General features: G+C 43.1%; 1 long non-coding RNA gene across 1 annotated transcript in view; it reads right to left on the bottom strand.

The window, feature by feature from the left end:
* Positions 1-8,902: 8,902 nt before the first annotated feature.
* Positions 8,903-27,169, bottom strand: part of LOC140742096 (uncharacterized) — a 32,434-nt gene continuing 14,167 nt past the window's right edge. The window contains exons 2-3 of the long non-coding RNA XR_012102211.1: positions 11,105-11,219; positions 8,903-9,366 (exon numbers count right to left, since the gene is read on the bottom strand). This is a non-coding gene — a long non-coding RNA (uncharacterized lncRNA). The remainder of the gene's footprint in view (positions 9,367-11,104; positions 11,220-27,169) is intronic.

Here is a 27,169-nt window from a genome sequence, read left to right on the forward strand (position 1 = left end):
TGAGCTTTGCTGATATTGTAAAACTGATGCAGGAACATTTAGAGCTGAAGCCGTTGTTGATCGTAGAATGCCTTAGGTTTCATTATGGAATCAAAAGGAATGGGAGTCCATTTCAGTATAGGTGGTTGAATTAAAGAAGTTGTCTGAGCATCGTCAGTTTGGTAATGGGCTTAATGATGCACTAAGAAATTGTATCAGTTAGTGGAATCTTACAAGAAAGCATTCAAAAAACAGATCTTAACTTAAGCACAACTCACATTTAAAAGATCAGTTGAAATTGCTGTTTCAAACCAAACTGCAAACAGAGACATTCCTGTGCCATCGGTTGCTGACTGTAGGAGTGGGGAGGTAAAGGGGTAAAGTCAGACCTCTAAAGGCAGGCACTTCCCAGTCTTCACCCTGCTAACAGGAGTCACCTGCCACTTATTTCCAACTCATCACCTGCAGCCTATTTAAACCCAGGTCTCAACCACAATCCTTGTTCACCCATCAAACCTCAACAAGTTGCTCCTAGCTTTCCGTTACATTATTGCCTTATTGTGTTTAGTATCCATTCTCTCTTGTTTTGTACCCCCCATGGCTTGTATTTTTGCTGAGTTTTTAGTAAAATATTGTTTACTGTTAAATCATCTCCGCTGCTCCACTTTTGGGTCAAGCCTCCTCTACATCTCCTGACACTAGGGAAAGTAATGGAATTGTATTGTTGAGCAATTGGTTACAATATAGATAAAAACATAAGTGCTGTTTATATTTTTTATGCATGAGTAATACTGTTTTGTTTGGCTGTATTCATGTATGACTGAATGACAATGAAACTTGAACTTGAGAAATGACGAGGCTGAATCAACATGGATTTGTCATTGGACACTTGAGTTTGACAAAGTCTTTTGAAGGCATAACCAGCAGAATAGATAAGGACAATCAAATGGGGGGATACATTTGGAATTCAGAAGGCCTCCTAAAAAGTGGAGGACAACAGATCATATTTTTAACTAAATTATATGGTATTGGGGGCACTATACTGGCATGGAAGGAAGATTTGTCAGTAGACACAAAACAGAGTAGGAATTAATGAGTAATTTTCGGGTTCAGAGGCCATAGCTAATGGATTGCAGGAATTAATGCTTGGTTCCAGCTGTTCACAATTTACGTCAATGATTTAGATGAGAGAATCAAGATGAAATGTATTGCAGGGAAATATTACATTATCTACTTTGCTGGAAGAAAATAGAAGGTAGAGATCTTTTAAAATTGTGGGAGATTTAAAGGTGATGATATTCAAAGGAATCTGAACTTTCCTTGAAGGTGATTCACTCAAAGTTGACATACTGAGCACTACAAGCAAATTGGAAGACAAATAGTACCGGTAACTTACTCCATCTCCAGAGATTGATTCCTGGGATGGGAGGGTGGTAAAATGAGGCGATTATAAAGCAGATTGCATCTCTGTATCTACAGGAATGAAAGATAATTTTAAAAAAAATTACAGTCAGAGAGCACTATAGCACAGAAGCAGGCCCTTTGGCCCATTTAGTCTGTGCCAAAATGATATTCCACCTAGTCCGATCGACCCGCACCTGGACCATAGCCCTCCATGCCTTCAAATCCATGTACTTATCAAAACTTCTCTTTGGTATTGAAATCGAACCCCCATTCACCACTTCCACTGGCAGTTTGCTCCACACTTCTGCCATGCTCAGAGTGAAGAATGTCCATTTCAGGTTTTTGTTCATTCGTTATGTGCCGTGCCATATGACTTGGGCGATCGTGGTCTTTCCATGACCATGATTGCTCTGGGCAAATTTCTCTACAGAAGGTGTTTGCCATTGCCTTCTCCTGGGCAATGTCTTTACAGGACGGGCGACTCCAACTAATAACAATACTCATCAGAGATTGTCTGCCTGGCATCAGTGCCCGTATTACCAGGACTTGTGATATGTACCAGCTGCTCATATGACCAGCTAACCCCCTGCTCCCATGGCTTCATGTGACCTTGATTGGGGCGGGGACAGGATAAGCAGGTGCTACACATTGCACAAGGGTGACCGGTAGGCTAGCGGAGGGAAGGAGCACCTTACACCTCCATTGGTAGAGTCATATCTCCACCCCTTCCCTCCCACATAACTCTCCATATTTCTATTATCCATGTGCCTGTCTAAGAAAATCTTAAAGACTCTAAGGTCCCTGCATCTACTATCACCCTTGTCAACATGCTCCACACCCACCGCTCACTGTGTAAAAAACCTACTTCTGAAAAGCCCCCTGTATTTTCCCCCAATCTCCTTAAGGTTGAGGCTATTCTAAGTGGCCCCTGTTCCCCTCCAAATTAAGTATCTAACTGCTTTCTGAATGAAACTGCTACACCTTGCCAAGGGTGACTTGCAGGCTAGCTGAGGGAAGGAGTGCCTTACACCTCCTTTGGTAAAGCTGTAACTTCAGCCTGCCACTCTCCCCCTCAGGAACCCTTAACCTATGACCTCTAGTTCAAGTCTCATTCACCTTCAATGGAAAAAGCCTACATATTTACACTAGTGAATCTGCAGATGCTGGAAATAAATAAAAACACAAAATGCTGGCAGAACTCAGCAGGCCAAACAGCATCTATGGGAGGAGGTAGTGACGACGTTTCGGGCCGAAGTCCATCCGATGTTACTTCACTCCTGATGAAGGGTTTCGGCCCGAAACGTCGTCACTACCTCCTCCCATAGATGCTGTCTGGCCTGCTGAGTTCTGCCAGCATTTTGTGTTTTTACATATTTACACTATCCATATCCCACATGATTTTCTATACCTCTAACAAGTCTCCCTTCACTCTCCTACACTTCAGGGAATAAAGTCCTTACCTATTCAACCTTACATTGTAACTCAGGTCCTTGAGTCCTGGCAACATCCTTCTAAATTTTCTCTGTACGCTTTCAATCTAATTGGTATCTTTCCTGTAGGTATGTGACTAGAACTTCACGCAATACTCCAAATTAGACCTCACCAACCTCCTATATAACTTTAACATAATATCCCAGCTCCTGTCCTCAGTAATCTAATTTATGAAAGTCAATGTGCCAAAATCTCTCTTTATGACCTTGTCTACCTGTGACGCCACTCTCAAGGAATTATGGGTCTATCTTGCCAGATCTCTGTTCTATTGCATTCCTCAATGCCCTACCATTATAGAGACTTCTTCTAGGTTGTGAGAGGACTGATGCAATTAGTCTTTTGGCCAATGGAAACTTCCAGAATACTGATGGCAAGGGATTAAGTGACAGTAGTGCCATTAAATATCTAGGATCGGCAGGTTAACACTGTATGCCAGGGGGAGCAGTCATTTCCATGGCTTTCTGTGGCATGACCATTACTTGCCCCTTGTTGGTCACGTGTGAGATGGTTTTGAGTAGTGTTCAGTCAAACAGTTGGGTAGATTACATCAATACTTGTGATTTTAATAGAATCAGACCTGTTTTAATAGTCAAAGTATGAAAACACACAGTCGAGCTAGATTTTTTTTACTTTACTTAACTTTTTTTTGAGAAGCAGCACGAAACAGACCCTACAGCTCTTCAAGCCCCATCGCCCAGCAACCCCGATTTAATCCTAGCCTAACCACAGGACAATTTACAATGGCCAATTAACCTACCAACTGGTGCATCTTTGGACTGTGGGAGGAAACCGGAGCACCCGGAGGAAACCCATGAGGTCACGGGGAGAATGTACAAACTCCTTTTGGTGGGAATTGAACCCCGGTCGCTGGTACTGTAAAGTGTTGAGCTAACCACTACACTACCGCGTAGGAAGATTTAACTTGTACTTAACAGTACTGTACCACATTAGGGAGCAATTGATTCAGGAACTTGGCCAAAGACATTAGGCATGTGTGTCTTCATTCATTTTGATTGTAAAATTTATTCAAAGTCATGATTTAGCTTAGAGCTGCTGGTGTAAATCTCTTTCTGTCTGTGAGTTTCGAAAAGCCTTTGGATTATCTGCCACTGTAAAAGATAAAGATCTGACACAGTTCTCCAGAGTCCCATTGTAAATGGCTCTTTCAGTTACAGAATGGTACAGCTCAGGAGACCATTCACTCAGTTGTGCTCAACTTAGCAGAATCAGAAATCAAATTGCATTTACTTAATTTTTTTCATTTTCACACATAAATAAAATTCTCTTCCAAGTGTATGAACTTGCATTTTTTGAAAAGTCAAACCATTTTCCTCTTCAAGCAATGAACCAAAATACTGCTACGTTATTTGCATAAAGTTAAAGCTAAAGTCTGTCCCGAGCCTTATAGGCTTATCAGGCCGGTGCTTATGCTGGTTTCCGTAGCGTAAAGTGACTGAGAGTACGATACTCCCTCTCGGAAAGGACGCCAGTCTGTCACGTGGCAATCATTTGCATAGGCAATTTCTAACTATTTGCAGTCTCTTCATGCCAGTACATAACTTGAATGGTTACTTTGAATGTCCTTCTATATTGAAGGAGGAGTTGGAAAGGATGGTGCCTGAGGTTTTTGTAGATCGAGACAACTCCTTCCATTTAATCCATAAAATAACTTATTCTTCTTTTCTCATGTCTCTCGTTTCTTTTCAAGGTGGCTGGGGTCCTGTTGCAGTCGTGATCCTCAACTGTATCTCAAACTACAGTTCTCCCCGGGTGGCGGGTTCTTGTTCTCTGACTCAGCATGTGTCCTGACCTTTCAATATCTCCAGGTTCGGCCTGGAAGACTCGCGCCCTTGGGGTTCAGCTCTGTGGTCGACCCGGTTCCTTGCCAACGTCGCCCGCTGACGGAAGAAGGCCCCTGTACTCGAGTGATCCACTCTCTCTCTCTATCTCTCCTCCTCTTTTGATGGTGTGTGAGAGACTGTTGGTCCTCGAGAAGCAATGCAGCGCATTGTAACATCAAACAGGAAGCTGCTGGCCTCCCGCTCTCGTTTGCTGCAGGAGCAACCCCTCTTCCCCTCGCTAGTGAGAGAGAGCCTGTCTGAGGTACCAAAGTGTTGGGATGGACTGTAGTTTTATTTTGATGGACTCGAGATCACATTCTCTTAGGGGGCTTTGCTATTGCTTGCATGGTGGAGGGAGGGTCCAGTGTTTTTGGTGGAGCAAGTGAGGGGAGGGTTAATACTTTAGCTGTTGGTTGTGCATGGTTTGGGGGGACAGGAATTCTGATGTTTCTGTCATTTATACCTTGGGGTTTTTTTTTTCCCTCTGTTTTGTGGATGTTTGTGAAGAGTAAGAATTTCAGATTGTGTACTGTATACATTCTCTGATATTAAATTAAACCATTGAACCATTGAAAAACATCAGTTAAAGCAACATTTTCAGGGGCACAATATCAAGGCCCTTGCAAATTTCTGTTTGACACAAAGAGACTAATCGCATCCAATGAACTGCTCGCCCAGTATGACCCAACCCTACCCATCACACTGGCTTGCGATTTGTCCCTTTATGGCATTGAAGCTGTTTTGTCACACATTATGAAAGACAGATCTGAACACCCGATTGCACTTGCTTCAAGATCACTGATGAGCACAGAACACAAATATGCACAGGTCGTCTGACAGGCCCTTAATCTAGTATGGGGAATAAAGAAGTTCCACCGCTACCCCTGTGGCCAGATGCTTACACTAGTGACAGATCACCAGCCCCTTGTATCCATTTTCCGTCCTAGGAAGGGAATTCCAATGATGACTGCTACCCAGTTACTATGCTGGGCACTGTTCCAAGGAGCACGTTCTTATGACATAGAGTTCAAGGGCACCACACAACACAGCAACATTTGTCACTTCTCAACCAGAGCTACCGATATTCCTAAAGAAAACTATCCTGGTAACATAGCCATTAACACGAAGGTATTGCAGAGCCAGTAACCCAGGTTCAATGCCTCCCACTGTCTGCGAGGATTTTGTACGTTCTCCCAGTGACTGCCTGGGTTTCCTCTGGGTTTCCTCCCACAGTCCATGGATGTACTGGGCGGTAAGATAATTAGTCAATGTAAATTGTTCTGTGATTAGGCCAGGGTTGAATAGGTGGGTTGCTGGGCAACACGGCTCGTCTGGCCCGAAAGGCCTGTCCTGCGCTGTAGCTCAATAAATAAATAACAAGAATACGGAATAAAACACAGCAACAATAGTGAATGTGCAGTAAAGGGATGTAAACAATAAAATGCAAGACCGTAACAAAATAAAATTTAAAATGCTGTTTTTGAAATGACACTGCCACTGGCAACATATCCACAATTCACTATTCACTCTGCAGACCCAAAAAGTAGGTGGCTGATCTGTGGTGAGTGGTTTCAGATTCGATGTTTTAGTCTTTCACTTTGACTTCAGCCTTACACTGGACAGCAATTTTTTTTTTCCAGAAGTGTTGCTTCCACAGAATATTTTTTTTTGTTTATGATAGACCACTTGAAGCTGGATGCAAATATAATTTCAAACTACTTGTATCACGTAGAAATTTGGAGAAACAAGAAATTAACTTTTATTGAATATAATGCCTTTAATTGCATAACGGTGCTGATGCTTTGCAATAGTTCAACTGACCTAAAAATGTTTTGTTGATGATTTTCATTTGTGCTCTGTGTCTGAGGCATCTCACATAAGTGTCCAACGCTAACCAGCCGGCATTGATGGATTCCAGTTGCCCTGATACAGTTTCTCCATGACCGCAATGTCCTGGTGAAACCTTTCACCGTGCTTGTCACTGACAGCACCAAGATTTGCAGGGAAGAAGTCTAAATGGGAATGCAGAAAATGAATCTTTAGTGACGTGTTGCACTTCATGGTTTTGTATGCTTGAACCATGTTGTCAGCCAGCTGAACGTAGTCTGGTGCTCTGTAGTTGCCAAGAAAATTTTCAACAACATCCTTGAATATCTTCCATGTGATTTTTTCCAGTCCCACTAGAACAGAGAAGGTACTGTGTAATGGTGTTTGTGAAAATTGGTGTATCTGTTTGAAATTTTTCAAAATGGCTCTTTTATTCCTTCTTTTCATTTTCACGAGTTGCAAGGCTTGTGAAAATGATTTTCTCCCTCGTAAGAAGTTCCCATCAAGTGAACATATGGCAGGAGGATACAGCAAAGGGTGAATGCATTTCTTAAAATAATAAATAAGAAGTTATCACTGTTGTAGTTAGTGAAAAAGATGTTACCTCACAATTTAAAGGTTAATAAAGGCATAACACCCAGTCCCACATAGCACACAGCATTCAGCTAATTGCCAATTTAGTCAATACACAAAACCACTTCATAATTACAATCTTGTAAAACTTTCATCTTAATGGCTTGTCATTTTCATTCAAAGTCTGCAATATTAAGTGTTTGATATTCAACATGAACAGGTCTGAAAATTCAGAGAAAATCGTGTATAATGGTTTTAAGCAACTTGACTTACTTACTACCCACTGCACTGCTGCTGTTTAGGGCAAAAATGAAGGTCCTCCATCTCCAGCTGTCTGGAAGGATTTTTCATATCTGTTCCCGTAAAGATTTTTTTTGACCAGGCAGGGTTGTTAACCCTGAGCTGAACCCACGAACCTGGAGGACTGGTGGACTACTCGTAGTCGGTCCTCTACCCTTTGACCTGTTTGGTATGTACCCCAAGGCCCTGACTCCAGCCAACATAAGTCTCCACATCATTGAGGCACGCAAGCCTCCAAACCCTTCAACAAGGTTATGTTCCACTTGGAGGAAAAAGTTAGAGATGCATTCTTAATACGTTGAACAAGGCTTTGTATGGGAGGGAGTTGCAGAGGAAGTTTGTTTGTCTTTCACCTTTTCCTAGAATAGTATTCATCAAGTGTTGGCTCCTGCTGGGTCAAGGCTTCACAATAATTGCCACCAAAGTTACAAGGATGGGCCGGGTCTGGGGCACCTGAGTTATAAAGAAAGATTGAATAGGTTAGGACTTTATTTCTTGGAATGTAGAAGATTAAGGGGAGATTTTACAGAGGTATACAAATTTATGAGGAATATAGATGGGGTAAATGCAAGTAGGCTTTTACCACTGAGGTTGAGAAGGACACAACTAGAGGTTATGGGTTAAGGGTGAAACATGAAATGTTTAAGGGGAACATGAGGGGAAACTTTTTCACTCAGAGAATCATGAGAGTGTGGAACGAGCTTCCAGCACAGGCGCTACATGCTAGCCCAATTTCAATGCTTAAGAGAAGTTTAGACAGATACATTGATGGTAGGGATATGAATGCCAGTTGTCCTGGTGTAGGTCGATAGGGGTAGACAGTTTAAATGGCTTAACATGGACTGGATGGGCCGATAGGCCTGTGTCTGTGCTGTATTTTTCTATGACTCTATGAGATCAGCCAATATGTTGACTACCCAGACATCAGAACTGTAAACTGAATCTCTTTTTACCCTGGCCTTACAGCCATCCATCTAGCTGCCAAGGGTGTCTGTGTATCAACAGTGATCAAACCCAAGATAATCTTATTCCAAGTTATATAGACCCATGTCATCATACATTAGACAGGGGTTCCCAACATGGGGTCCACAGACTCCTTGCTTAATGGCATTGGTCCTTGGCATAAAAAAGTTGGGAACTCCTGTGTTAGAATACAACTGTAGCTCATTATCTGTCATTAACCGATTTGTTGAAATTATGCCTTACTGTATTGAAAATGGACAAATTTGCAGTTAATATTTTGCAAGTTCAAAGGTCAAATTTAATGTCAGAGAAATGTATACAATATGCAACCTGAAGTGCTTTTTCTTCGCAAACATCCACGAAAACAGAGAAGTGCCCCAAAGAATGAACGGCAGTTAAACGTGAGAACCCCGAAGTCCCCCCAGCTCCCTCCTCCCGCGCATAAGCAGCAGCAAGCAACGATCCCCCCTTCCCCCACCAGCGGAAAAAAACGCGCATCGGTACCATCACTGAGCCCAAGCGTGTGCTAAGCAACACCAAAGACACAGACCAAAGTTACCCCAAAGGCTTCGCATTTGACAAACCAAAGGTTCCCTCTCTCCCTGGCAAGGGAGAGGGAGGTGTCCCCCATTTTCACAGCGAGCGGGAGACATACCAACAAGCGGCCGGTTTACAACATTGAAAGTCCATTCCGTCGCTTTTCTCGAGCTCTGTGTCTGAAGATCGCAAAGACCTCGGGTCATCAAGCCCACAGCGGAAGATTTTCTGGCCTCCCCGACGATGCATGAGCCTCCTGCCGTGACAACAGCCCTCGATCCACCCGTCTCCAGAGCCCCGAGATCTTAGGCTTCCGAACACGATCGAGACTCTCAGGCGGAACCCTTGGCATGTCAAATAAAGGCCAGTCGTGGAACCCCGAGAACAGGCCCCATTCCCACAAAGAACCGAAGCCAGTGTGTAATTCCAGGTCAGGGTCTTCAAAAGAACCCTAAACAGGAAAAATAAAGATATTAAAGGTGGAAATACATCTGTTTCTGAAGATGCAAGCAAAGGAGTTGCCGTTAGGCACCATCATCCCTCCTAAGCTCAAGTAAATACGGATAAACTTTGCATTTAGGAAATAAAAATCAATGGGACTGAAAGCAATGTTCCCTCTAAGGTGTGAATACACACATCTTTTGCAACAAAGGAAGTTAAACTGCGCACAGAAGGTTGTCACCCTCTACCTCGATGGCATGTTAAGTATATTCCATGATCATATGCAATCACATTTCCTTTCCCCGTTTCTGATGTGGATGGTGTTGACAACACAGGGTATGCAATGATTTGTCTGCAGATTTTAGAACTGGCTTATTTATACTGTTTTTAGTGAAGAAATTATTCAGTGAGCACATATTGTTGTCACCAGGCAAAATAATTGCACAGCACAAGATTTTTTGCACACACTGGTCATTATAAATTAGAGGGGACATTGACTGAAAGTTCACATTCTACGATTACAAAGCAACACACACGAAATACTGGAGAAACTCCGCAGCTCAGGCAGCGTCTATGGAAATGAATAAGCAGTCGATGTTTCAGATCGAGACCCTTCTTCGGGACTGAGAAAGAAGGGTGAAGATGCCAGGATAAAACAAGTGGGGGGGGAGGGGAAAGAGGCTATCTGGAAGGTGATAGGTGAAGCCAGGTGAGTGGGAAAGGTCAAGGGCTGGAGAAGAAAGAATCTGATAGGAGAAGAGAGTGGACAATAGGAGAAAAGGAAGGAACAGGGGACCCAGGGGGAGGTACTAGGCAGGTGAGAAGAAGTAAATGGTCAGAGTAAGGAATAGAGGAAGGTGGGGGGATTTGTTTACCAGAAGGAGAAATCAATATTCATGCCATCAGGTTAGAGGGTAACCTGAGGGTGGCCTCATCTTGGGAATGGAAATCGGAATTGAAATGTTTGGCCACTGGAAGATCCCGCATGTGGTTCTCAATGATTACAAGCCTGTTTGCACTTATCCTACCTGTACCCTTCAAAATTTTCCATATCTCTATCAAAATTCCCAACGTTCTCCTACCCTCTAGGGGAAAAAATCGCCAAGTCCAAACTAAATTTATTATCATAGTACATATACACTCAGTGGCCACTTTTTTAGGTACCTCTTGTATCAATAAAGTGCCCACTGAGTGTATGTTGTGGTCTTCTGCTGTTGTGCCCATCCTCTGAGGTTTGATGTGTTGTGCGTTCAGAGATGCTCTTCTGCACACCTCTGTTGTAACGTGTGGTTATTTGAGTTACTGTCACCTTCCTGTCAGCTTGAACCATTCTGACCATTCTCCTCTGACCTCTCTCATTAACAAGGCATTTTCACCCACAGAAATGCAGCCCACTGGATATTTTTTGTTCCTTACACCATTCTCTATAAACTCTAAAGAATGTTGTGCATGAAAATCCCAAAAGATCAGCAGTTTCTGAGACACTCAAACCACCCCTCCTGACACCAACAATCATTCCATGCTCAAAGACACTTAGATCACATTTCTTCCCCATTCTGATGTTTGGTCTGAACAACAACTGAACCTCTTGACCATGTCTGCATGCTTTTATGCATTGAGTTTTTGCCACATGATTGGCTGATTATAATTAATAGAGATTGATTATATATAATCAGCAATAGTGATTGTCGGGCTGGGTGGTGACATTCCAATCCCATTCTGTTCAACATGTGTGTAGAATTACTTACATACTGCCCTGTATGCCTCTGGTGTTTAAGGCAGCAATAAGCATCCTCCGTTTCTGGTTGTGTCCTTCTTCGTGTCAGTAGCTCAGTTTTCACGACAGAACCATTTTTGTGTGATCTAATGAGAGTGCAAGAAACAGTCTGAGCAGAAAAAACTGGGATAGTTCTTACTTCACTCAATAGAAGTCTTGCTGGTGGCCAGCAGGGTTCCATGGGCAGTGCAGCAGTTAGTGGGATGCTTTCCAGCACCAGCTGTAAGACCTGGCTTCGATTCCTGCCACTGACTGTAAGGAGTTTGTACGTTCTCCCTGTGACCACATGAATTTCCTCTGGATGCTCTGCCTTCTTCCCACACTCAAAAGGACGTAACGGTTAGGGTTGGTGGATTGTGGGTACGCTATGTAGGTGCCAATAGCACATTGACACTGGCAGACTGCTTGGCACAACCTTTGATTTGATGCAAGTGCCGCATTTTGCCATACGTTTCAATGTACATGTGACAAATAAAATTAATCTCTATACTTCTAAGACTTTATGATTGCAAGAATTGAAGTCACATATCCTATTTTATGCAGGGTAGTTAATCTTAACCAGGACGGTACTGAGAAAATCCGCAGATGCTGGAAATCCAAGCAACACACACAAAAAGCTGGAGGATTGAAGAGTCCTGGTGAAGGGTCTCAGCCCGAAACGTCGACTGTTTACTCTTTTCCATAGATGCTGCCTGGCCTGCTGAGTTCTTCCAGCATTTTGCGTGTGTTGCATTATTTTTTTATTTCTGGTCTACACCTGTAACTAGATGTGATCCAAAAATTTACAAATACTATTTTTCTAGCTTTTCTATTAATCTCATCTCAACTACTTTGTAGATAGGGGGTGGTGAATATGCTGCCTTTAGGAATGGGGTGAGTGACTCAGAGATTGCAAATGCTCGGTCACTTCGCCAAATTGCTACCACTTTCCCTTTTAAACCTACCTCTCTAACCAAAGGGGATCAATCAGAAGCTACCTTTATTATGGCCAGTGTGAAACTTTAGCTGGTAACAATTCTGTGAAGTACCTTAATACATTTTATCATGATATTAAAGCACTTTAAATTCCTTAGTGGTATTATGTTGGAGGAATTGTTCTGGGCCCAGCACATATGTGCAATTCCAAAGAAAGCGCAGCAGCACCTCTACTTCATTTGGAGTTTATAGAGTCTGGGCATGACATCTAAAACATTGACAAACTTCTACAGGTGGGTAGTGGAGAGTGTGTTGACTGGCTTCATCATAGTCTGATATGGAAACACCAATGCCCTTGTACGGAAAATCCAACAAAAAATACAGGATACGGCCCAGAGCATCATGGGTAAAGCGCTCCCAGCCACTGAGCACATCTACATGAAATGCTGTCACAGGAAAGCAGTTCCAATCATCAGGGAACACCTACCCCCCCCCCCCCCCCCCCCACCACGCAAGGCACGCTCTAGTCTCAATGCCACCATCAGGAAGGAGGTACAGGAGCCTCAGGACTCACACCACCAGGTTCAGGAACAATTATTACCCCTCAACCATCAGCTCTTGGACCAGACGGAATAACTTCAGTCAACTTCTCTTGCCCTATCATTGAAATGTTCCCACAACCAACAGATTCATCTTCAAGGACTCTTTACTCATGTTCTCAATGTTTATTGCTTATTTCTTTATTATTGTTTTTTTTCTTTTTGCATTTACACAGTTTGTTGTCTTTTGCACACTGCCTGAATGCCCATGTTGGTTTGGTCTTTCATTAATTCTATTAAAGTTATTATTCTATTATGGATTTATTGAGTATCATCATCATTATGTGCCATGTCGTATGACGCAGACAATCACGGTCTCTCCATGACCATGATTGCTCCTAGCAAATTTTTTTGAAGAAGTGGTTTGCCATTGCCTTCTTCTGGGCAGTGTCTTCACAAGATGGGTGACCCCAGCCGTTATCAATACTCTTCAGAGATTGTCTGCCTGGTGTCAGTGGTCGCATAACCAGGACTTGTGATCTGCACCAGCTGCTCATACGACCATCAACCACCTGCTCCCATGGCTTCATGTGACTCTGATCAGGGGCGCTAAGCAGGTGCTACACCTTGCCCAAGGGTGACCTGCAGGCTAGTGGAGGAAAGGAGCACCTTACACCTCCTTTGGTAGAGACATATCTCCACCCCACCATATTAGTCATATGTAAAAATTTCATTATAATTAGCATGAAAGAAGATGGGTTAAAAGTTTAATTCATCAATGTATCTTATGTACAGTTATGTACATATCTCCATCCCACCACCCAATATGCCTGCAAGAAAATTAATCTCAGGGTTGTAAATGGTGACATATATGTACTTTGATAATACACCTACTTTGAACTTTGAACTTTTAAAGATGGCGGAGGGTTTGCTCTATGTATTCTATGATCCTGGATTGTGTTGTCAGTGGTCAAAATGCAAACTCACAATTAGCTGATTTAGCAATGCATTTACTAGAAATATAAATCACAATTTCAGTTTGCAGGAACGGCCAAAGGGTATTAATCACTTCCACCATTGTCCAAACCCACCGTTCTCTTATCATGGTACCTCACCATGCTGGTGAAATACCGGGACCTTTTTTGAGAATATTTTAATGAGTTATTCATGAGATCGAATTCTGTTTTTAGTACCCATTCTGGGTTAAGCATTGGAAAAATGCAGATAGAAGGTAAAGACGAACAGGTATATAATGGCTGACAGCTCTTGACACGCTCAGGAGAATGATCAAGGCAACGAAACTAAGTTTGAAACACTCAGACAGCTGAAGAGCATTTTGAGAAAAAATACCTGCTTCTAGTACCAACAGATGAGGAAATAATTTCACAGACAGGAGGCTGATAGAAAGAAAGAACATCATATCCTTACAGAGAAAAGACTTTTGACAACGTGAAATGAACAAACAGAATATGGTAGAAATACTTAGCAGGTCAGGCGGCATCTGTGTAGTGAGGAAAAGAATTAATGCTTTTAAGACAGAAAAGATTATAGATCTTTTTTCTCTCTCTTAAGTAAAGCTTTTATTGTCACATATGCATTGAAACATGCAGTAAAATGTGTCCTTTGCACCAAATCAAATCAGCGACGATTGTGCAGGGCAGCCTGAAAGTATCGACGCACTTTTGACACCAACATAGCACATCCACAACTCACTAGCCCTAACCTGCACGTCTTTGGAATGTGGGAGTAGACCTGAGCATCAGGAGGAAACCTACAGGGAGAACGTGCAAACTCCTTACGGACAGCAACAGGTATTGATCCTGGACCTATGATCAATGGCGCTGTAACAGTGTAACTAATCTGCTACCACGCTGCCTGGGACCTGCCGCTTTCTGACCTTTCATCGTGTTAGGGAAAAGTCAGAAATCAAACGTATTTTAAGTCGCAGAGGAAAGGTGAGGTGGGAATGTATGTGAGAAGGCCAAGAGAGACCAAGTGGCAGCAGGGCCTACGTACCTAGGGAGTTCTCCTCTGTAATCGTGACTGCCATTTACATGCCACTGGCAGCCAACGATAACCAAGTGCTTTGATGCCATCTCAGAACATAAAACAATCCACCCCAATGTATTTCCAATCATAGTCAGGGACTTCAACCAGGCTTGTTTGAAGAAAACCCTACCCGCTTACTATCAGCATATAACCTGTGACACCAGAGGTCCCACCATACTAGACCACAGTTATACTAAGATAAGGAAAGCCTACTGTTCCCAGTCCTCATTTCAGTAAATCGAATCACTTGGCTGTCTTTCTACCTGCATACAGACAGAGGCTAAAGATCAAAGCTCCAGAGATTAGGACAACAAAGAAGTGGTCTTGGCCCAAAATGTCGACTAATTTTTTTACCATAGATGCTGCCTGGCCTGCTAAGTTCCTCCAGCATTTTGTGAGTGGTGAGCTTCTTAAATCTTTCTGCTGAAGGTATTTTTACTCTTCTGTTACGTCTTTGTTTCAGCATGGTAACAGAACTGAACGGCTTCCATGCATTTCAGATGGCAGTTGAGAGGCAATTATATTGTGCTGCAGTTCTAAGTCTGTATATACCAGACTGGGTAAGGATTGCAGGTTTCAAGAACTGAAGGGTATGTGAACCACTATAATGTAAGACCATAAAACGATAAGATATAGGAGCAGAATTGGGCCATTTGGCCCATCAAGTCTGCATTACCATTTTATCATGGCTGATCCATTTCCTTCTCAGCCCAAATCTTCTACTGTACCTTCTCCCTGTAATCCCTTCATGCCTTGATTAATCAAGAATCTATCAACTTCTGCCTTAAACAGGGCCTAATGACTTGGCCCCAACAGCTGCCTGGCGACAGAAATTCCTTTTTATCTCCGTTCTAAGTAGACGTCCCTCTACACTGAGGCAGTGTCCTCTGGTCTTAGACTCCCACATCATGGGAAACATCTTCACATCTACTCTATCGAGGCATTTCAACGTTCAATAGGTCTCAATGAGACCACCCCCCCCCCCTTTTCATCTGAATTCCAGTGAGTCCAGGTCCAACGCCATCAAACACAAACACTCTGGATACGATAAGCCTTTCAAGCCCAGAATCATTTTTGTGAACCTCCTTTGAACCCTCTCCAATGTCGGCAAATCATTTCTTAGATAAGGGGCCCAAAACTCCTCACAATACTCCAAGTGAGGCCTCACCAGTACATCCTTGCTTTTATATTCCAGTCCTCTTGAAATGAATGCTAACATTGCATTTTTCTTCCTCACCACCGACTCAACCTGCAAGTTAACCTTTAGGGAATCCTGCACAAGTCCTTCTGCGCCTCAGATTTTTGAATTTTCTCTCCATTTTGAATTTATTGTGACAGTTTCTTGAAATAACCAGTTTCATGATCATGGTTACTAATACTAGCATGGGCTTAATGTTACTGATTATTTAATTAACAAATGAAATTATTAGCTGCCATCGTAGGAACTCTTGCCTTCCAGATCTCTGGTCTACTAATGTCAATACTCCTATCATGCAGTCGTTCCCACAAACTAATCATATGTTACAGTAGAAATGTGAAAAAGGTACAGTACTATGCAAAGGTTTTCGACACATACATATAGCTAGGGTGTCTAAGACTTTTGCACGGTACTGCTTTTGTCAAAGTGGAGTGGACAGCAAGATTTTAAATCTGGCAGGAGCAAAGGATATTGGGAATGGTGAGGGTAAAATGTCGGGAGAGGGGTGTGGAACAAGTGGCAGAGAAGGAGTGCCGGGGTGGGGGGTGGCTCAGGTGCAGACACACCCAGCCCTGAGACACCAGGCAAAGTCATTTGATTCCAAACAACTGGTTAATTGATCATTACTTCCCACACCCTCCCTTCTCCCTTCCTCTTTTCCCAACTATGATTCCCCTCTCCCTGACCCCTTCCCACTCTCAGTCCACAATAGAGACCCATATCAGAATCAGGTTTATCATCACTCACATATGTCATGAAATTTGTGATTTTTCTATGGCAGCAGTACAGTGCAATACATAAAATACATAAAGTACTGTAGCTAGACAGCCTAGCAATATATACAGTATGTGCCTAAGACCTTTGCAGAGTATGATATTTCAGAATCAGAATCAAGCTCCTTACAGACAGCAGTGGGGATTGAACCTGGATCTCTGGCACTGTAACGTGGTGTGCTGTCTGTGCCACCCATGGATTAGGGTTATCGTTTGCATAGCATACCTCAGAAACTACCCAGCCGCGTGGTCAGTCAGTCACCTCCCGCCCAGTCTGTGAAAGAGCCTGAGGTCCCACATTTGTCTCTTCATTCATCTTATAATGCACATGTTATGTTTTGTAACTTCAAAACATTCAACTAATTCAAAGGAAGACACAGGAGCCTGAAATGTGGGTGTAACTTGGCATTTACTTATTGAGATACGGCGCGGAACAGGCCCTTCTGTCCTTCGAGCCATGCCGCGCAGCATTCCCCGATTTAACCTGAGCCTAATCACGGGACGATTTGCGTGCCCAATTAACCTACCAAGTTGGAAGTCTTTTGGACTGTGAACGGAAACCAGAGCACCTGGAGGAAACCCATGTGGTCATGGGGAGAATGTACAGACACCTTTCAGGCAGCGACAGAAATTGAACCCTTGTCGTTGCTACTGTAAAGCGTTGTGCTAACCACTGCACCACCGTGCCATTTACTTTAAGCGAGGCACACTCGCATAATGAATTATTGAAATGGACAGGAATGCTTAATCAAACAATATATAGATATACAAGATGGCTCAAATATTACTGAAATACTGAACACACTGATGCACCATCAATAACTCTCGGAGACTTGAGGCGAGATAGGCTGGAAGAAAGCACCGTCAGCAGCAAGAGACCATCACACAACATCCTGGAGACTGAGGGAGGAGCAGTGCCTCCAATCGCCTTTATACAGGGGTCTGTGGGAGGAGCCACAGGAGCTGTCAGCAGGGGTCTGTGGGAGGAGCCACAGGAGCTGTCAGCAGGGGTCTGTGGGAGGAGTCAGCAGGGGGTCTGTGGGAGGAGTCAGCAGGGGTCTGTGGGAGGAGCCACAGGAGGAGTCAGCGGGGAGGGGGGGGCGTGTCCAGACAGGTATATGTTGTTCACCACACACACAGGAACAGAGAGGTAGCAGGACACTTTCAATCACAAGGAACCACCTGGGTAACTTTCCCCTCACAGATGCTGCTCAAACTACTGAGTTCTACCAGATTGGTTTTGCTATGCCAACATAACTAAGTAGCTGAGTAAGTATTAAGTAAACAGCTTAAATAGAAATCTGGCCGTGTTAAAGACTAGAGTTGAATTTTTGTTCTTTGGATTGGAGGAAATAGAACAGGGTAATTCCCCAGTGTTCGGCTCTTCCCTCACGGTAACGTACATCAATAAGTCATCAAGTGGACAGCTAGGGACTTCTTATCCCAGGGCAGAAATGGCTAATACAGAGAGCCGTGACTTTAAGGTTTGGAAGGGGGCATATGGAGAATGTCAGAGGTAATTTTTTTTTAACGCGGTGAGTGGTGGGAGTGTGGAAAAATAGGTCAAAGAAAATTCACTAAGACGATTCCTGAGGTGATGTGCTTCAGTTAGGTGGATTGCCTGGAGAAAATGGCGCTGTCCTCCCTGGGACAGAAGGGTTGCCAAGGAATCCGAAGCAGGTATTTCAAATCATTAAAGGCCTGCACAGAGAGTGAATGAGAGAGAGAGAGAGAGAGAGAGAGTGAATGTGTGAGAGAGAGAGAGAGAGTGAATGAGAGAGAGAGAGAAGGATGGAGAGAGTGAATGTGAGAGAGAGAGAGAGAGTGAATGAATGAGAGAGAGAGGGGGATGGAGAGAAGGACAGAGAGAGGGAGGGGTGGAGAGAGAATGAGGGAGAGAGTGAGAAAAAGAGTGAGAGATTAGGAGTGAGTGGGTGAGTGAGAAAGAGAGAGAGAGAATGAGAAAGAGTAAGAAAGGGTGTGAGTGAAGAGATACTGTTCTCATTGGTGGGTTAAGAACCAAGGGACTCAGAAGGAAAACAGAGTGAAAGTGACTGGCAAATGTGACATGAATAAAACTTTTTTATGCCTTGGTGATTAGGATCTCCAAGGATAGTACTGGAAACAGTTTTAATAGCACCATTTAAAAATGGAGCCAGATAAATATTTGAAGGGAAATAAATTTAAGGTCAATGAGGAGAAGGTGAGCGAGTGGGATTAGCTGGCATAGACTAGACAGGCCAAATAACCTCCTCTTTGCCTTAACCGGTTTGTGATTCTGATTTCCGAAATTATTAAATGGACTTTTCCACCAACCATCATCTCACAGTATCTTCCTCAAAACTCGCTGTGCTCCATAATAATTCTATGCATAGCCTGTGGCCGTGCATTGTGGGATAGGCTGCAGTCTTCTCGTTCACTGTTTAAATGCAGTTTTTTGATAGTGCCACTGATTGTTGCGAATGTACACCACATTTTATTGAATCAAATTCCCATTCCCCACTACATGCTCTAAATTTCACTTCAATACAATCCTGCTCTTAAGGTGAAGTTCAATTACTATTTAAAGTTACTAATCCAGGAGGTTGAATAGAAACAATTTGCATCGTAAAGGATTGCCGTGCACTGCAGGTTGAGGCACTAACATAGACCTGTCTGCTCCGAAAGAAACAGGAGATGAAGAATTGAATTGGTTTATTCTGAAAATAGCAAATGTTTCTGTTTAACAGGATTTTGTTAAGATTTATGGCTGTCTAATCTTTTAAAGCAACAAAAATGTTTTCTACATTACAACCTTAAAGTATCCAATATTTTTAAGTGTTAATACAATTTAAATATTATGGCACAGATTGGGGAAGCTGCTGTCTTGATAAATAGTGTTTAATTCGATAAAAGAAAAAGCAGCACAAAGCAATTCAGGGAAACTAGCATCCTCTCCACAAAGGTGTGCTGTGCTTTCGTCCACACATGTGGAGGAAATAACAATAACTTGTGTCTGCAAAGCTCGAAGTAAATTTATTATCAAAGTATGGTTATCTCTCCATATACAACCATAGATTAATTTTCTTGCGGGCATACTCAGTGACTACATGGTATAGTAACCATCACAGAATCAATGAAAGACCGGCCTAACTTGTGGGTTCAACCAGACAACAAGCTGTGCAAATACAAAAAGAAGAAATCGTAATAATAAGTGAAGCAAGTGAAGTTATCCCCTCCAGTTCAAGACGGGTAGTAACTGTTGTTGAACACGGTGGTGTTAGTCCTAAGGCACGTGGCCATCGGTCTAGTGATCTGAAGGTCGCTAGTTCGAGCCTCAGCTAAGGCAGCGTGTTGTGTCCTTGAGCAAGGCACTTAACCACACATTGCTCTGCGACGACACCGGTGCCAAGCTGTATGGGTCCTAATGCCCTTCCCTTGGACAACATCGGTGGCGTGGAGAGGGAAGGCTTGCAGCTTGGGCAACTGCCAGTCTCCCATACAAACCCTGCCCAGGCCTGCACCCTGGAAACTTTCCAAGGCACAAATCCATGGTCTCTCGAGACTAACGGACGCCGATCTATCAGTCCTGAGGCTACTGTACCGTCTTCCTGATGCAGCAGTGAATAGGGAGCATGTCCTGGATGGTGGAGGGGTCCCTGATAATAGATCAAAGCCAACACCTTACGTACACTTTCATACAGAAATCCTGCGTAATTAAGCATCAGCCTGAAGTGCTGTCGAGGTTTCTGATGCCTTTGACAACACTGGCCTGCCGCTAATGTCATTAAAATGATTATCTCATCACTGGCACATTGTCGGACTTTGCTATACCCAATTAAACTGCGGCTGTTCTCCACTTTACAGTAATGACAATATCTCAGAGAGAGGTTCATTGGTTGTTAAATGCTTTGGATTACCATGACTTCATAAAAGGTATTATTAATTCAAGTCTTTCTTTCCAAAGCGTAAGGCACATGATAGTTCCTTTGTTCTATATTTCATGCTGGAGACCAACAATACTCAATGTATTTAGAGTGAGCTAAGAATATCTGGCTGAGGATTTATCTATCTATTGTTTGAGTGATTGATTGATTTACTTATGTGTTTGTTTATTTATTTATTTATTTACTTACTTAACTATTGATTGATTGATCGATTGAGATAAAGCGTGGACTAGGCCCTTCTGGACCTTCGAGCCGTGCTGCCCAGCACTGCCCTGATTTAATCTGAGCCTAATCATGGCACAATTTACAATGACCAATTAACCTACCATCTGGTACATCTACGGGCTGTGGGAGGAAACCAGAGCACCCAGAGGAAACACAAGCCAGCCACGGGGAGAAGGTACCATCTCCTTACAGGCGGTGGTGGGAATTGAACCCCGCTGGTCAGGTGGCCCAGGTCACCTGTAGTGCATAGCACTGTGCTAACCACTACGCTACCATGCCACCCACAGTATATTGGACCAGTGCACTATTTTCTTAACTTTGCATTATAGAGCATATATGTTAGTCTCTTCATGAACAATTACTGCTAAACTCAAGTGCTATTTTTCTTTTGCTATCCAATATTTGTTCTTGGAATGTGGCCATGTCTGGCAATACTGACATGATTCACTACACTTTCCTAATTGTTTTCAAAAGCTAGTGGGACGCTTCTTTGAACAGCTGGTTGTGCTTTGATGCAACTAAGTGGCATGCTAGATCACTTGACCAGAAAGTTGAAGTCAGTATCATGGAAGTGAGACTAGATTGACGCAGACCACATCAGGAAGGGATATTAGCATTCCTTCCTTTCAAAACAAAACTTGTTTCATTTTAACAATGTTCAGGCAGCTTCACAATCACTTGTACTGTGACAAAATTTGAATTTCTTGTGTTTAGATTGCAATCAAATTTTTAAACTTCGGCAGAATATTTCAAACTCAAGTTCTCTTGATAATTATTCCAAAATTTCAACAGATGTACTGTGGAGTGAAATTCTAACTGACTGCATCACTGCCTGGTATGGGGGGTGGGGGGGGGGCGCACTGGATCGAAATAAGATGCGGGAAGTTGTAAGCTTAGTCAGCTCCATCGTGGGCACTAACTTCTCCAGCATCCAGGACATCTTCAAGGAGTGATGCCGTCAAAAAGGCAACATCCATCATAAAGGAACACCCCCTCACCCCATCACCCAAAACATGTCCTGTTCTCGTTGCTGCCATCAGGGAGGAGATACAGGAGCCTGAAGACACACATTCAGTGATTTAGGAACAGCTTCTTCCCCTCTGCCATCTGATTCTGAATGGACAATGAACCCATGAACACTACCTCACTACCTTGTTTCTTCTCTTTAAACACCACTAACTTAATTTAACTTTTAACTTCTTACTGTAATATTCATTTGCTCATTATGTTCCATGTGCGATGACGTGTGCGATCATGGTCTTTGACCATGACTGTTCTTGGCAAATTTTTCTGCAGAAGTGTTTTGCCGTTGCCTTCGTCTGGGCAGTGTCTTTACAAGACGGGTGACCCCACCCATTCTCAATACTCTTCAGAGATTGTCTGCCTGGCGTCAGTGGTCGCATAACCAGGACTTGTGGTCTGCACCGGCTGCTCATACGACCGTCCACCACCTGCTCCCATGGCTTCTCGTGACCCTGATCGGTGTGCGGGGAGGGCGGGGAGGGTGGGGAGGGGGGTCTAAGCACATGCTACAGCTTGTCCAAGGGTGACCTGCAGGCTAGTAGAAGGAAGGAGTGGCTTACACCTCGTTTGGTAGAGACTTATCCCCACCCTGCCACCCAACTGTAATTTACAGTTTATATTATTGTGTACTGTTGCCACAAAATGACAAATTTCATGACATATACTGGTAATATTAAACCTGATTCTGGTCCTGGCTTTCCTGGTTAACTAGTTTAATAACATAACTAATACATTATTATACTTTGATCATTGTTATCCATGTTAACACTAATCTGTACAACCAAGTTATTATACGTTAGAAGACATGGGTTCATACAGTGTTCTAATCTGTTTCCCTTTGAATAAACTGCTGATTAATAGCCAATATCTTGGATAAATCTTCCTGTTTTACAGCTTTTCACATTATAAAGGGAAGCATACTGTCACAAGTGTGTTGTTATGCTATTACAGGTCTTGGGTTTTATTTCTCAAATGCCATTTAATTGCACATTCAATATATAAACAGTGTTTTGATGTGGCAGTCCACACTAGCTGAAATCATGCAATCCTATTACGCAGAAGAAAGCTGTTTGGGCACTGTGCCTGCACTTGCTCTCTCAAATAGCTATCAGCTTGATGCATTTGCACTGGCCTTTCATCGTACCCCCTCTAATAAATATCATTTGCAGCTTAGTGAAATCGGCTTCTCATTCTGAGTCAGCGACGTACGCTCCAGACACCTGAACATGTAGGAAAAATACCAGGTGACCCAGAGAGAGTCCTGCACCATCAAAGCAATTCACTTTCGGATCACATCTTCCATCTCCTCTCTCAGGTAAATGAACAGAGTGATTTCACCTGGAGTAAAATTAAAACCAAGTGCAATTTGAACTGAAAAGCAAAGATGGAAACGTGATATGAGTGCAATTTTATTTTATTTTATTTCTATCTATTTGTCTATCTATTTATTTATCTGCCTATCTATCTACCTATCCATCCATCTATCTATCTATCTATCTATATACCTATTTATCTATCCACCTTTCTATCTATCTACCTATCCATCCATCTATCTATCTATCTGTTTATCTATCCACCTTTCTATCTATCCATCCATCTATCTATATATTTATCTATCTGGAACTAACTTGGTAAACGTGTACCTTGGGTTGGGTTGAGTTGTTCTCCAATGAACTGCACACTGATGATGTCTCCTTGTATGGTGACAAACTGTTTGCGAGAGGATTGCCAAGACTGGGAATTAATCACCCCAACCATCTATCTACTATCTGCTTACTTGTTTACCTATCAGGATAGAGCACGGAATCGAGATGCACCACCCAGCAATTCCCTGAGTTAACCCGAGCCGAATCATGGGACAATTTACCATCACCAATTATCCTACCAAATGGTACATCTTTGGACTGTGGGAGGAAACCCAAAGTATTCCCACAGGGAATGGCACCGGAATTGAACTCTGATGCCCCAAGCTGTAATGGTGTTGTGCTAACTGCTACGCTACTATGGTGTGTAAGTTACACTGGTCAGAATCTCAGTCCTGTACAGCAATTAGAATTCAGTACGGTGATAAACAAATTACCTTCAAACAGGCAGGTTGAGTTCTGTGAAGGCTATCAGTCCGATGCATTAACTCGATTTCTCTCTCAAGTGATGCTGCTTGACCTCATAGAGTCATAGAGCTATAGAGTGCCGAGAAAGGCCCCTGAGCCCTACTCATCCATGGTGACCAGGATGCCCCATCTAAGCTAGTCCCATTTGCCAGTGTTATCCCTGTAATAACCTTTCCAATCCATGTACCATGTAAACTGCCCTATAAAATAGGCAAGGATGGCATGGTGGTGTAGTGGTTAGCACAACGCTTTATTGTACAGGAGACCCGAGTTCAATTCCTGCCACTGCCTTTAAGGAGTTTATACGTTCTCTCGCGTGAGTTTCCTCCTAGTGCTCCAGTTTCCTCCCACAGTCCAAAGATGTACCTGTTGGTAGATTGTCATTGTAAATTGTCCTGTGATTCGGCTTGGATTAAATCAGGGGTTGCTGGTTGGCAAAGCTTGAAGGGCTGGATAAACAAATGAAAGTTGTTATTGTACTTCATAAACACGAAAAATTCTGCGGATGCTGAAAAATCAGAGCAAAGCACACAAAATGCTGAAAGAACTCAGCAGGTCAGGCAGCGTCTATGGAGAGGAATAAACAGTTGACATTTTGGGCCGAGACCCATCAGGACTGGAAAAGAAGGGAGAAGATGGCAGAATAAAAGAAGTGGGGGGAGAGGAAGGACAGCTAGAAGGTGATCGGTGAAGCCAGGTAGGTGGGAAAGGTCAAGGGCTGGAGAGGAAGGAATCTGATAGAAGAGGAGAGTGGACTATAGGAGAAAGGAAAGGAGGAGGGGACTCAGGTGAGGGATAGGCAAGTGAGAAGAAGTAAGAGGAAAGTCTCCCCATCTTCTTATTCTGACTTCTTCGCCCTTCCTTTCCAGTCCTGATGAAGGGCCTTGTCCCAAAACATCCACTGTTTATTCTCATCCATAGATGTTAACTTCTTCCCTCATCCTTTCCAGTCCTGATGAAGGGTCTTGGCCCAAAACATCCACTGTTCATTCTCATCCATAGATATTAACTTCTTCCCTCATCCTTTCCAGTCCTAATGTCTCGACTTTTTTGTTTCTCAATAACTTTTTCACTATACTGAGATCATTCATTCATTCATTATGTGCCATGTCATATGACATGGGCGATCATGGTCTTGACTATGATTGCTGGAGGCAAATTTTTCTGCAGAAGTGGCGTGCCTCTGTCAGAGACTTCCTGTGTTTTGCTTTGCAACTTCAAAACATCAAACTAATCCAAAGGAAGACATGGGAGCCGAGGAATGCGGGTCTAACTTTGCGTTCTATTTTAAGTAAGGCGCATACACATCACGTGGTAGCATATGACATATGAAATTGGCATATTTATACATAAAACCTGTAATGAATTATTTAAATGAACAAGAATGCTTAATCAAACAATATACACACAAGATTACTCAAATATTACTGAAATGTTAAATACACAACAGTCCGCCTGGCGTCAGTGGTTGCATCACCAGGATTTACATTTGAATAATTCAACATAACCTGAATTATATTTCATTAACTTACAGAGGTTTGTGGTAATTTTTTTGTTTTATATGCTGGGTATGTGGTGCACCGTGGCCCAGGGGAATGCCATTTCATTTGATTGTAAATGCGCACCCACAAAGCATCCTCTGCCCTTGCCTCTTTCAGTGCTTCTCCTGACTATTGTTCAACATTGTGTGGCTTCTGTCAGTCAGAGTCGACCCTGGGTGTTGCATGCTTGCTGTCTAGAAATGCATGCCTGGGCAGAACGATATGGAGGGCAAGTTGTTGGCCATATAGCTCCCCCTCTCCGTGAACCCCAGTTGCGGATTTTTCCCTCAGGGTTTACTCCTGAATACTTCCCCATGAATGGGTATAGCTGCAAGGGAGAGGAGATTTGAGATCGGAGTTTTCCTTCTCGTAGATGAGCTGCCAACCACGGGTGACGAGCGCCATCTGCCCAAAGTGATTGGTTTTAAGGTGCCAGTAATCCGCCTTTGCCCCTTCTCCAGTCAGTAGAAGCAGTTCCGCTGGGCTTAGTAGCTAAGCCACACATGAAGGCCAAGAGCTGGAGTTGGCTGTCAGAGGCTATTTGAGACACACACCATTAGGAGCTTTAAGTGGTAGTGGGAAATTATCCCCATTCACACTCCAGGCGAGAACAACCGTAAGGAACCTGTTCAACACTGAGGAACACTGATTCAGCAGCTTTTAATCTATATTATTGAGATAGAGTAGGGAACAGACCCTACCAGCCCTTAGAGCCACGCTGCCCAACAACCCCCTACTCATGGGACAATTTACAATGACCGATTAACTTACCAACCGGTATGTCTTTCAACTGTGGGAGGAAACCCACAAGGTCACGGGGAGAACATACAAACTCCTTACGCGCAGCGTCGAGAAGAAAAGTTGGTGCTAGTGAGGGGGATCTCTCTTACTCATGATTCCATGAGACTGTACGAGGTCTGGAGTCAATATTCAAATCACATTTATTATCAAAGTGTGTATGCAGTGTACAATACTGAGAATTGAACCAGCTCCTCCCCCACGTTCATAAAAGAATACTTCCATATATCTGTGTACAAGTGTGGCACCACATCTGATAGATCTGTCCAGCTGGTGGGATGGGATGTAGCCTGGAACTGCGATGGAGCAGTCAAGCACATTATCTGTGAGACATGATCCCACAAGTATGACCAGGTCAGTTTGTGGGGCAGCTCTTCCAATTTAGACACCAATACCCAGTTTATTGTGCGAAAGTTCTTGCAAAGATGACGGGGCCGTGGGTGACTTAGACAACACCAAGTAACCTGACCAGTTTTATATACATATATATATAGGTATAGGTATAGATAAAGCAGCAATGCAATGCAATATATAACAATAGAGACAAAAATATGAATTACTATAAAATATTTAATAGTTAAATACAAACGTATCTATAGCAAAAATTAAAATTAAAAAAGTAGTGAGATAATATTCTTGTGTTCAAAGTCCATTCAGAAATTGGAGAGGGGAACAGAGAAACAGAGGGGAAGAAGCTATTCCTGAGTCATTGAGTGTGTGCCTTCAGGCTCCTGGACCTCCTCCTTGATGGTAGCGATGAGAAGAGGGCATGTCCAGGTTGATGGAGGTCCTAAAGATGGATGCTGCCTTTACAATTGAGAGGCTGCTTACCCCACTTCAGAGAGCATTTAAAAGTCAACCCCCAGGATATGGGGGTTAATACGGTCATAGTCTTATTAAATGGTACAGGGTCTATCGGCCTATTGCTTGTACACTTT

This window comes from Hemitrygon akajei, chromosome 19 (genome assembly GCF_048418815.1).
Source record: "Hemitrygon akajei chromosome 19, sHemAka1.3, whole genome shotgun sequence".
NCBI lineage: Eukaryota > Metazoa > Chordata > Chondrichthyes > Myliobatiformes > Dasyatidae > Hemitrygon > Hemitrygon akajei.